At 43.1% G+C, this 13,469-nt stretch overlaps 1 pseudogene; it reads left to right on the top strand.

Annotated features, from left to right (window-relative positions):
- Positions 1 to 3,536: 3,536 nt before the first annotated feature.
- On the top strand, positions 3,537 to 12,668 carry LOC138081864 (endogenous retrovirus group K member 7 Gag polyprotein-like; annotated as a pseudogene).
- The last annotated feature ends 801 nt before the right edge of the window (positions 12,669 to 13,469 follow it).

Raw genomic sequence — 13,469 nt, 5'->3', positions numbered from 1 at the left:
CGTGGAAAACCAATAAAGTTCCAGACAGGGAGCTTGCACCGTCTACGTTAGGCCACCGGCGCCCGTTTAAATATCGGAGAGTGCCCTGCCTTGGGCTCTCTCTCTTATGGATCTTAGAAGCCGGGACAAGTAAGTAGACACAGTGAGCCTCCACGTTCCAAGAGATCAGCCTGAAAAGGAGAGGGAGGGAGCAAGAGAAAGAATCGACAAGGGGGAGGCCAGGCTTGTGCAAAAAACCCCCTTCAACTTTATTATTTAAAAGGTGTTTATATACCCTAAATTTTACATAATGGAAGATACAGAGTCGTCCTGACCCATTTTGTATATCTTTTTTGTATACAAAAGGTCTCAGGTGATTTACATTATCTTCTGGCCAGGAGGCTTGCTAACACTTTTTTGTCTCTCTTTCTTAATGAATGTTAATCTCATTTCCCCTGAAGTGTTTTTCTTTAATCTGCATCTCCTTAAAGCACTCGTTACATCTCTATAGAACAAAGGTGCAGTGGGTTATAACAAAGAAAGTACTTAACTCAATGATCTAATGTTGCTAATACCAGGTCTACTACTTGTTTTTCTTTATACCAACTATATCTAAAAATAAAGGATATGAAAATTTGGCAGCAAGTATTGGCTCAACAAATGAAACTTTTAATCCGTCCTATTCTAATGATTTTGACTCTTCGGAAGCCCCTACAATCCTAGGATGTTTTAAGCTTCCTGTGCCTCCTGCGGTCAGGAGGCCTCAAACAATCACATGCGCAGCTGTGCGAGTCCTGCAGGCAGGCTAGAAAGCCGTCAGAGGGGTTTTGGGATTGAAACAGTGTTTCAAATGCAGAAGACTAAAGCCCTGAATTGACTTTTTCCAGAGAATGTCAGAAGAGTGGAAAAGCAGGCAGATTCTTATTTTTTGGGGTACATGCTCAGGAAATGCCAGGGGGAAAACCTGAGATCTGACTCGACCCTGCCCATCAGATCTCTGCCGCATGACCTTGTCACGGGTGGAATTCCTCACGCTGGCTTCCGGCATATTCCAAATGAATACTTCCTTCATCATTGGCTGTACCTGGATATTTAAAGTTTTTTCCTCTAGCCCTATTCCTATGGCTTCAGTTATATTAATTCTCAATAACTGTGTGTTGCACCAGGGCTGGAAATGATTTACAATGTTGTGTTAGTTTCCAGTGTATAGCAAAGTGATTCAGTTATACATACATATTCTTTTCAATTATGGTACATTACAAGATATTTAATACAGCTCCTTGTGCTATACAGTAGGACCTTGTTTTCTCTGTTTTATATATAGTGGTTTGTGTCTGCTAGTCCCAAATTCCCAATTTATCCCTCCCCCCTTCCCTTTTTTTTCCCCCTTCCCTTTTGTAACCGTAAGTTTGTTTGCTATAAGTCTGTCTCTATTTTGTAAACAAGTTTATTCGTGTCATATTTTAGATTCCACATATAAGTAATGCTATATAATATTTGTCTTTCTCTTTATGACTTACTTCACTTAAGTATTAATCTCTAGGTCCATCCATATTACTGCAAATAGCACTATTTCATTCTTTTTATGGCTGAGTAATATTCCATCATTTACATACACCATATCTTCTTTACCTAACATCTGTCAGTAGATATTTAGGTTGTTACCATATCTTGGCTATTATAAATAGTGCTGCTATGAACTTTGGGGTACATGTATCTTTTCAAACTAGAAAAGGCATTCTAGTTTGAATGCCTAGGAGTGGGATTGCTGGATAAAATGGCAACTCTATTTTTAGTTTTTTGAGGAACCTCCATCCTGTTTTCAGGAGTTACTGTATACCAACTTACATTCCCATCAACAGTGTAGGAGCATACCCTTTTCTCCATACTCTCTCTAGAATTTATTATTTGTAGACTTTTTGTTTCATTGTTAATTTATCTTTAACTGGAAGGTGATTGCTTTACAATGTTGTGTTGGTTTCTGCCATACATCAACATCAATCAACCATAGGTATACACATGTCACCTCCCTCTTGAACCTCCCTCCCACCACATCCCACCCTCTAGGGTGTCACAGAGCACCAGGCTGAGCTACCTGTGTTATAGAGCAACTTCCAATTAACTATCTATTTCAAACATGGTAATGTATATATCTCAATACTGTTCTCTCAATTCATTACACACTCTCTTTCCTCCACTATGTCCAGACATAGATAACAGGATTATGAAAGTGAAAGTTTGCAACCCCATGGACTGTAGCTTATCATGTTCCTCCACCCATGGGATTTTCCAGGCAAGAGTACTGGAGTGGGTTACCATTTCCCTCTCCAGAGGATCTTCCTGACCCGGGGATCGAAACTGGGTCTCTCACATTGTAGGCAGATGCTTTACCGTCTGAGCCACCAGGGAAGTCCTAACAGGAATATGGAGATATATATATGGCGGCCGGGAGGAGCTACCCTGCATCCGAGGTCATGGGCGGCGGCCGGGAGGAGACACCCCGCGTCCGAGGTCAGGGGCGGCTGAGAGGAGACACCCTGCGTCCAACGTCAGGGGCGGCCAGGAGAAGCCACCTCGCGCCCGAGGCCAGGGGTGGTGACCCTGAGGAGCCACCCCAAGCCTGAGGCCAGGGGCGGCAGCTGGGAGGAGCCACCCGAGGAGCGGTGGCAGCGCAGGCGCAGGAGGGCCTAGAGGAGCTATCCCACGTTGAAGGTCAGGAACGGTGGCGGTAAGGAAATACCCCTCATCCAAGGTAAGGAGCAGCGGCTGTGCTTTGCTGGAGCAGCCGAGAAGAGATACCCCCATGTCCAAGGTAAGAGAAACACAAGTTAGATGGTAGGTGTTGCAAGAGGGCATCAGAGGGCAGACACACTGAAACCATACTCACAGAAAACTAGTCAATCTAATCACACTAGGACCACAGCCTTGTCTAACTCAATGAAACCAAGCCATGCCTGCGGGGCAACCCAAGACGGGCGGGTCATGGAGGAGAGGTCTGACAGAACATGGTCCACAGGTGCGGGGGACCGCCCGTGAAGGGTTAAGTCTTGGGAGCTGCTCGGCAGGTATGCAGAGCCTTAGGCATTGTTCCTAAGCTCCCTGTCCCACCACCCTTGAAGAGTTTTTACAGCCCTTAAGGTCAGGGTGTCTTGCAACATGTCATAGAAGATAGATTACTTAGTATACTCTGTACACAATGGTAAGGGTCTAGTGATTGTATCCTGAGGTTAAAAAATAATCTTGTACATGTCTTAAGTCACGTACATTATCCTATAAATACTATAGCCTAATAAAGAAAGGCATCAGCCAATTGTGGTCTGATCCTCTCAACCCCATCTTTTGTCTCTCTCTTATTTTTCTTAGCGGGGACGCTCCGTTCTCTCCCTGTGCAGGTGCAACTCTTGCTTGTGCTGGCCACGGCAGGTGGCGCCCAACGTGGGGCAGTTCGACAGTTTTCCTCGCCACTACTCTTATTAAGCTGAAAAGAGTGAGTATATAAGTATACAAGTGATTTAAATTAAGGAGGAGTAGTAAGGTATATAGTTGAGAGTATAAATATGGGACAGACGCATAGTCGTCAATTGTTTGCACATATGTTATCTGTAATGTTAAAACACCGGGGAATTACTATTTCCAAACCTAAATTAATCAATTTTCTTTCATTTATTGAGGAAGTTTGCCCTTGGTTCCCCAGAGAAGGCACAGTAAGTTTAGAGACGTGGAAGAAGGTAGGGGAACAAATTTGGACTCATTATACTTTACATGGCCCTGAAAAGGTTCCTGTAGAAACTTTATCCTTTTGGACACTAATTCGTGATTGCCTGGACTTTGATAATGATGAATTAAAACGTTTAGGAAATTTATTAAAACAGGAAGAAAATCCTCTTCATGTTCCTTATTCGGAGCCCAAGTATGCTGTTCCCGAGGGAATTAAAGGTGACCCTCCGTTTTGTAACTTATCGCGTCTGCCGGATAATGATGATTCACTTTCCTCCACAGATGAGGCAGAATTAGATGAAGAGGCTGCTAAATACCATCAAGAAGATTGGGGTTTTTTGGCACAAGAAAAAGGGGGCATCAACATCTAAAGATGATTTGGTTGAATGTTTAAAAAATCTCACTGTTGCTTTACAGAACTCAGGAATCAAGCTTCCTAGTAACAACTCAAAATCTCCTTCTGCTCCGCCTCTCCCCCCTGCCTATGCTCCTTCCGTAGTTGCTGGTCTCGATCCCCCTCCGGGGCCTCCTCCTCCGCCATCTGAAAATGTGTCTCCGCTACAAAAGGCATTGAGACAAGCACAACGACTTGGTGAGGTTGTCTCCGATTTTTCTCTTGGTTTTCCTGTCTTTGAACATAATAACCAGCGTTTCTATGAAGCGCTGCCTTTCAAGCAATTGAAAGAGTTAAAAATTGCTTGCTCACAATACAGTCCTACCGCTCCATTCACTGTTGCTATGATAAAAAATTTGGGTACTCAGAATCTACCCCCAAATGATTGAAAACAAATAGCTAGAGCTTGTCTTTCGGGGGGAGATTATTTATTATGGAAATCTGAATATGTTAAACAGTGTGCTTGTATAGCCGATGTTAATCGGCAGCAAGGTATACAAACCTCCTATGAAATGTTGATTGGTGAAGGCGCTTTCCAGGCTACTAATACTCAACTTGATTTCTTACCTGGTGCATATGCACAAATATCAAATGCAGCCCGACAGGCATAAAAAAAACTCCCTAGCTCCAGTACTAAGACAAAAGATCTTTCAAAGGTCCGACAGGGACCTGATGAGCCTTATCAGGACTTCGTGGCACGACTCTTAGATACTATAGGTAAGATAATGTCAGATAAAAAGGCTGAGATAGTATTAGCAAAACAATTGGCTTTTAAAAAACGCTAACTCTGCCTGTCAAGCTGCTTTACGACCTTATAGAAAGAAGGGAGATCTGTCTGATTATATTCGTATTTGTGCTGACATTGGACCCTCCTATATGCAAGGCATTGCTATGGCAGCGGCATTACAAGAAAAAAGCATTAAAGAGGTACTTTTTCAGCAACAAGCCAATATCTCCTTTTATGGTCTTACTACGCAATATCCTATGTGCTTTTCTTATCAATTACAACATCCTCACTGTATACAGGTGTCAGCTGATATATCCTATCCTCGAGTGACTATTTCTGGCATTGATGAAAAAACCAGAAAAAGATCGCACCGTGACGGAACTGGACCTCTCGACATTCCGTTTTGTGGCAAACATCTAAGCATCCGCATAGAAATAGACACTCCTTGGACTTTATGTCGAGCCCGGGTTGCGTCGGTGTACAACATCAACAATGCCAATACCACTTTTCTATGGGATTGGGCACCTGGAGGAAAGCCTAATTTTCCTGAATATCGAGGACAGCATCCACCCATTCTCTCTGTAAACACTGCTCAGATATTTCAAACAGAACTGTGGAAACTTTTGGCTGCTTTTGGTCATGGTAATAGTCTATATTTGCAACCCAATATCAGTGGGAGTAAATATGGTAATGTAGGAGTTACGGGGTTTTTATATCCCCGAGCTTGTGTCCCTTACCCATTTATGTTGATACAAGGCCATGTGGAAATAACATTGTCATTGAATATTTATCATTTAAATTGTTCTAATTGCATACTTACCAATTACATAAGAGGTGTTGCAAAAAGAAAACAAGTTATAAAAATAAAACAACCTGCTTTTGTAATGTTACCAGTTAAAATAACTAAAGCTTGGTATGACGAGACTGCTTTAAAATTGCTACAACGCATTAACACGGCTCTTAACTGCACTAAAAAAAAGTGTGAGCCTGATTGTTCTGGGTATAGTATCTTTAATCACCCTTATAACAACTGCTGTTACTGCTTCTGTATCTCTAGCACAATCCATTCAAGCTGCTCATACTGTAGATTCCTTGTCATATAACGTTACTAAAGTAATGAGAACACAAGAAGATATAGATAAAAAAATAGAAGATAGATTATCAGCTTTATATGATGTGGTTAGAGTTCTAGGAGAACAAGTTCAGAGCATTAGCTTTCGCATGAAAATTCAATGTCATGCTAATTATAAATGGATTTGTGTTACAAAAAAGGCTTATAATGCATCTGACTTTCCGTGGGATAAGGTAAAGAAACATCTACAAGGAATTTGGTTTAATACTAATGTTTCTCTAGACCTATTACAATTACATAATGAAATTCTTAATATTAAAAATTCTCCTAAAGCTACTCTAAACATAGCTGATACTGTTGACAATTTTTTACAAAATTTATTTCCTAACTTCCCTAGCTTGCATTCACTGTGGCGAAGCATAATTGCTGTGGGCGCGGTTTTGATTGTTGTGCTTATCGTGATTTGTTTGGCTCCTTGTTTTATTCGTAGTATTGTTAAAGAATTCTTACACATGAAAATTCTGATACATAAAAACATGTTGCAACACCGACACCTTATGGAGCTTTTAAAAAAAAAAATAAAGAGAGGGGAGCTGCGGGGGACCGCCCGTGAAGGGTTAAGTCTTGGGAGCTGCTCGGCAGGTATGCAGAGCCTTAGGCATTGTTCCTAAGCTCCCTGTCCCACCACCCTTGAAGAGTTTTTACAGCCCTTAAGGTCAGGGTGTCTTGCAACATGTCATAGAAGATAGATTACTTAGTATACTCTGTACACAATGGTAAGGGTCTAGTGATTGTATCCTGAGGTTAAAAAATAATCTTGTACATGTCTTAAGTCACGTACATTATCCTATAAATACTATAGCCTAATAAAGAAAGGCATCAGCCAATTGTGGTCTGATCCTCTCAACCCCATCTTTTGTCTCTCTCTTATTTTTCTTAGCGGGGACGCTCCGTTCTCTCCCTGTGCAGGTGCAACTCTTGCTTGTGCTGGCCGCGGCACACTGGAGAAGGGAATGGCAAGCCACTTCAGTATTCTTGCCTTGAGAACCCCATGAACAGTATGAAAAGGCAATATGATAGGATACTGAACGAGGAACTCCCCAGGTGGGTAGGTGCCCCATATGCTACTGGAGATCAGAGGAGAAATAACTACAGAAAGAACAAAGGGGTGGAGCCAAAGCAAAAACAATACCCAGTTGTGGATGTGACTGGTGATAGAAGCAAGATCCGATGCTGTAAAGAGCAATATTGCATAGGAACCTGGAATGTCAGGTCCATGAATCAAGGCAAATTGGAAGTGGTCAAACAAGGGATGGCAAGGGTGAACGTCGACATTCTAGGAATCAGCGAAGTAAAATGGACTGGAATGGGTGAATTTAACTCAGATGACCATTATATCTACTACTGCAGGCAGGAATCCCTCAGAAGAAATGGAGTAGCCATTATGGCCAACAAAAGAGTCCGAAATGCAGTACGTGGATGCAATCTCAAAAATGACAGAATGATCTGTGTTCATCTCCAAGGCAAACCATTCAATATCACAGTTATCCAAGTCTATGCCCCAACCAGTAACGCTGAAAAAGCTGAGATTGAACAATTTCATGAAGACCTACAAGACCTTTTAGAACTAACACCCCCAAAAAGATGTCCTTTTCATTATAGGGGACTGGAATGCAAAAGTAGGAAGTCAAGAAACACCTGGAGTAACAGGCAAATTTGGCCTTGGAATGCAGAATGAAGCAGGGCAAAGACTAATAGAGTTTTGCCAAGAAAATGCACTGGTCATAGCAAACACCCTCTTCCAACAACACAAGAGAAGACTCTACACATGGACATCACCAGATGGTCAACACTGAAATCAGATTGATTATATTCTATGCAGCCAAAGATGGAGAAGCTCTATACAGTCAACAAAAACAAGACTGGGAGCTGACTGTGGCTCAGATCATAAACTCCTTATTACCAAATTCAGACTCAAATTGAAGAAAGTAGGGAAAACCACTAGACCATTCAGGTATGACCTAAATCAAATGCCTTATGATTATACCATGGAAGTGAAAAATAGATTTAAGGGCCTAGATCTGATAGATAGAGTGCCTGATGAACTATGGAATGAGGTTCGTGACATTGTACAGGAGACAGGGACCAAGACCATCCCCATGGAAAAGAAATGCAAAAAAGCAAAATGGCTGTCTGGGGAGGCCTTACAAATAGCTGTGAAGAGAAGAGAGGTGAAAAGCAAAGGAGAAAAGGAAAGATAAAGGCATCTAAATGCAGAGTTCCAAAGAATAGCAAGAAGAGATAAGAAAGCCTTCTTCAGCGATCAATGCAAAGAAATAGAAGAAAACAACAGATTGGGAAAGACTAGAGATCTCTTCAAAAAAATTAGAGATACCAAGGGGACATTTCATGCAAAGATGGGCTCGATAAAGGACAGAAATGGTATGGACCTAACAGAAGCAGAAGATATTAAGAAGAGGTGGCAAAAATACATGGAAGAACTGTACAAAAAAGATCTTCATGACCCAGATAGTCATGATGATGTGATCACTAATCTAGAACCAGACATCTTGGAATGTGGGCCTTAGAAAGCATCACTACGAACAAAGCTAGTGGAGGTGATGGAATTCCAATTGAGCTGTTTCAAATCCTGAAAGATGATGCTGTGAAAGTGCTGCACTCACTATGCCAGCAAATTTGGAAAACTCAGCAGTGGCCACAGGACTGGAAAAGGTCCGTTTTCATTCCAATTCCAAAGAAAGGAAATGCCAAAAAATGTTCAAACTACCACACAATTGCACTCATCTCACATGGTAGTAAAGTAATGCTCAAAATTCTCCAAGCCAGGCTTCAGCAATACGTGAACCGTGAACTCCCTGACGTTCAAGCTGGTTTTAGAAAAGGCAGAGGAACCAGAGATCAAATGGCCAACATCCGCTGGATCATGGAAAAAGCAAGAGAGTTCCAGAAAAACATCTATTTCTGCTTTATTGACTATGCCAAAGCCTTGGACTATGTGGATCACAATAAACTGTGGATAATTCCAAAAGAGATGGGAATACCAGACCACCTGACCTGCCTCTTGAGAAATCTGTATGCAGGTCAGGAAGCAACAGTTAGAACTGGACATGGAACAACAGACTGGCTCCAAATAGGAAAAGGAGTATGTCAAGGCTGTATATTGTCACCCTGCTTATTTAACTTCTATGCAGAGTACATCATGAGAAACGCTGGACTGGAAGAAACACAAGCTGGAAGCAAGACTGCCGGGAGAAATATCAGTCACCTCAGATATGCAGATGACACCACCCTTATGGCAGAAAGTGAAGAGGAGCTAAAAAGCCTCTTGATGAAAGTGAAAGAGGAGAGCAAAAAATTTGGCCTAAAGCTCAACATTCAGAAAACGAAGATCATGGCATCCGGTCCCATCACTTCATGGGAAATAGATGGGGAAACAGTGGAAACAGTGTCAGACTTTATTATTTGGGGCTCCAAAATCACTGCAGATGGTGACTGCAGCCATGAAATTAAAAGACGCTTACTCCTTGGAAGAAAAGTTATGAGCAACCTAGATAGCATATTCAAAAGCAGAGACATTACTTTGCCGACTAAGGTCCGTCTAGACAAGGCTATGGTTTTTCCTGTGGTCATGTATGGATGTGAGAGTTGGACTGTGAAGAAGGCTGAGCACTGAAGAATTGATGCTTTTGAAGTGTGGTGTTGGAGAAGACTCTTGAGAGTCCCTTGGACTGCAAGGAGATCCAACCAGTCCATTCTGAAGAAGATCAACCCTGGGATTTCTTTGGAAGGAATGATGCTAAAGCTGAAACTTCAGTACTTTGGCCACCTTCTGATAAGAGTTGACTCATTGGAAAAAACTCTGATGCTGGGAGGGATTGGGGGCAGAAGGGGAAGGGGACGATCAAGGATGAGATGGCTGGATGGCATCACGGACTCAATGGACGTGAGTTTGAGTGAACTCTGGGAGATGGTGATGGACAGGGAGGCCTGGCGTGCTGCAATTCATGGGGTCGCAAAGAGTCGGACATGACTGAGTGACTGAACTGAACTGAACTGATTGCCTTGGGAGACCAACTTAAGAAAACATCGTTAGGATTTATGTCAACGAACCTTTTGCCTGTGTTCTTTTCCAGGAGTTTTATCGTGTCTTATCTCATATGTAAATCTTTAAGCCATTCTGCGTTATTTTTGTGTATGGTGTGAGGATGTGGAATGTGGATATTTTTGAAGTTTAGAGTCAGGCAGCACCCTGCCTCCCTCTGCGTTCATGGTGGAGTGTCAGTCAACTTGCTGGTGTATAAAGAACCACCCCCTCCCCCACCACTGTCACCAGCTTCCAACTCTACTCTCTTTCTTGCTGTGTAAGGCATCTTCCTCAGACTCCATAACTTCTTTTTGCCATTTTTTTGTTATTCAAATAATCTTTGCTCTATGTACTGAAACAAGTCAGTATTTGCACAATTCAAAGTGCTTCTCCTCTCTCCCAGACAGTGAAAACTTTGACTAGAGGGGCTTGGTCTGGGTAAGCGAGGTACAATCTGGACATCCTTTACCTCCCCCGTTCCTCTTCCAGGCTTGTGTGACTTGTCAGGAAAGGCAGATGGAGGCTGGAACCATTATCTTCCATGGCAGGGTGGCAATCCCCACCCAGCCTGTTATTCATCACTGCGTCTCTGTTATGGATGCTTCTCTCATTGTGGATGCCTGCTGTGTGGCAGGGCTGGCTCTCTCAGGGAGACCCCGAGGAACCTCCTTAATGCACAGACGTAGCAGAGCTGACTCTGAATTAACTCCTTCCACAACTCTTCAGCCTCTGCCACAGGGTCATACTCCATAGCCACTTGTTGCTGGAGTCACCTTATCCCTCGCCAGCCCTTTCGGAGGTGACACACTGGTGAGACAACTGAGCCTGGCTGTCTCCTGCAGAGTCCGCTCAACCCGCAGATGGGTAAAAGTTGTTGCCATGGCAACCAGTGGACAAGCAGGCTGCCTTGCTGGTACCTCCTCTTTCAGCATCGTGTTTCCCCTTTCTCTAAGCTGCAGCAGCCTCAAGCACCCTGTCTATTTAGTGGCTTGCCAGTGTTCAAAAGAGGAGAGGGAAGAGCGTTTTTAATATACCTGGCAACCTTCTGAAGTTCTCTTCTCTCTCTTGGTCTTCTCCTTACATTCACTGGAGGTAAGGGGAGGAGAGGGTGTTCTTTGATTGGGTTCCTCCTGGTAGTACTTTGAGCAGGTTGTTGGCCATGCTGCTGGTGGTACTCTGGACATAGAATGGAGCTACACAGTGGATCCTGCAGACTGTCCACCCAACATTCACTCTTGTATTTCCATTTTTTAACAGAACCCTATTGAATTAGAGCATTCAACCTCTTCCACACAGCCATGCGCACCAGATGAGCTATACTGGCTCTTAGGGGAAAAGCCTCCTTATCTTAAACCAGTCATGATGATTCTACTTTTCTAAATCTGGGGCCTGAGAAAGACATTTTAACTCTTAAAATCAAGATAGTGTAAGTGGTGGCTTCTTCTTGCCTTAGAACATTGTCCTCAGGCTAGATCTTTTCATGAGTAGACTATTCCAGGTGTCATATCCAGATTTAACAAAGACAACACATGGAGGAGTTCCTTCTCAAAAGAATGAAGACATTCTTACTATTTCAGACAAAAATATTTCTTTACTGTTAGAGCCATTTTTAGCTGCATCTTTGGTTTCTTAAAAACATATCCTGATGGACCCATGTTTTTTTGGTTGCCAACTTTAGATCTTAGCCCTCGTCCGGGACACCAGAGAAAATGCCCAGTATTTCCTGTTATGGTACCTTCTGTCTGTGTCAGTGATATGCAAAAGCTTGCTTTGTTCACTAAAAAATGTGCAAACATTACAAATCAGAACTTCTAAAATATGAGTGTGAGAAAGTCAATAAAGGGGCAGCATGGGGTGGTCGATTCCTCATCCCTACCAGGCTGAAAAGACTGGGATGACTAAGAGGGCTGGAATGCCAAGTTGAGGAGTACTGTTAGTCGCTCAGTCGTGTCTGACTCTGCAACCCCATGGACTGTAGCCCACCAGGCTCCTCTGTCCATGGAATCCAGGCAAGAATACTGGAGTGGGTTGCCATTTCCTGCTCCAGGGGATCTTCTCAACCCAGGGATTGAACCCAGTCTCTGCACTGCAGGCAGATTCTTTACCATCCGAACCACCAAAGTTGAAGAGACTGTGTGATAATGACTTTGGATACAAGCGTGCTTGTTTGGAGCCCAGGGGACACTGTCTTAAGAAGTGGAACAAAGAACTGGGGAGACGGCCAGTCCCTCTAAATGCCCTGCAGACAGTTGTAACACTCCAAGACTCTGAAGGCTCAGGATGACAGACCAGTATCCTCATAGAAGGTCCTGGCAGGACAGCAGTGATGCATCTTGATACAAAGTCCAGAACAAATATCGCAACAGTTTTTGCATGTCTTCCTGAAGTCAGTGGGGCACTCTGTGGGGCAGCAGCCCTGTAGACACGTGGCAGAGATAAAGGAGTACTGACACGTGCACCATTGTGTTTATGGTCAGAGGCGCTGCTTTCACACCTTGATACTAAACTTGTCTATGGGTCATGAACAAGAGCTTAATCACTATCACCTCTTGGTTCTTTTCTATTTAGGGTGAACTCAGTCATCGTCATTGATTCAAGTGTCTATGTTGGGCCCGATGCAATGTGCACGAAAGACATGTGGTCCATACCTTGTGAAAATCAGCCCCAAATTTAGCCCCTCTGTTGCATGCACTAAGCTCAGTGCATCCTGATGAAGATTCTAAGAGCATAAACTTGGATTACTCTCACTCAGGATGTCTCAGGGGGGTTGAAATGTTCTAATTCCAACATGTTTTCTTAATTACAAAGGATAAGCACTTTTAGCAGAGAACTCAAAAGCAGCTGCTGCCCACAGTAGATTAAGTGAGCAGAAATTGGAGTTACATCTGAGGACCTTCTACCCGCCTGAGTGATATGCAAAAAAAAAGAGAAGGCTTTGTTTTATGGGCACCAAAAAATAAAAGGAATGTGTTGGTCAATGTTATAAAACAAACATTCTGGAAAATTAGAAGTTCTGATTTGTGATGTTTGCCAGTTTCCATGATGTAGATACTCCCGCCATGGTCAATTTCAAGCTACCCAAGGGAGGTGGCAGAGGTGGAGTGGGGACTGACAAGCCCCATTGGAGCATCTGCCCAGCTGCCTGTCCACAAAACCAAGGACTGTTTCTAGCTTTGGAAATGAAGTGTTTATTCTGTACCTTAAAAAAAAAAAAAAAAAGATGTTGATTTATTTATTTGGCTGTCCTGATTCTCAGCTGTGGCACTCAGGATCGTTTTTAGTCGTGGCATGTGGGATTTAGTTCCCTGACTAGGGATTGAACCCAGGCTCCCTGCACTGGGAATGTGGAGTCTTAGCTACTGGGCCACCAAGGAAGTCCCTATTATGTGCTTTGACATTCATCTTAGCAGGGCCTGGGCAGGCTGTGCTGCTTTCTGAAGGTGGATGGCCAGAGGGAAGTTCTGAAGCTATGCCA

This window comes from Capricornis sumatraensis, chromosome 7 (assembly GCF_032405125.1).
Source record: "Capricornis sumatraensis isolate serow.1 chromosome 7, serow.2, whole genome shotgun sequence".
In the NCBI taxonomy this organism is placed as follows: Eukaryota; Metazoa; Chordata; class Mammalia; order Artiodactyla; family Bovidae; genus Capricornis; species Capricornis sumatraensis.
This window is presented reverse-complemented; position numbering and strand designations above follow the sequence as displayed.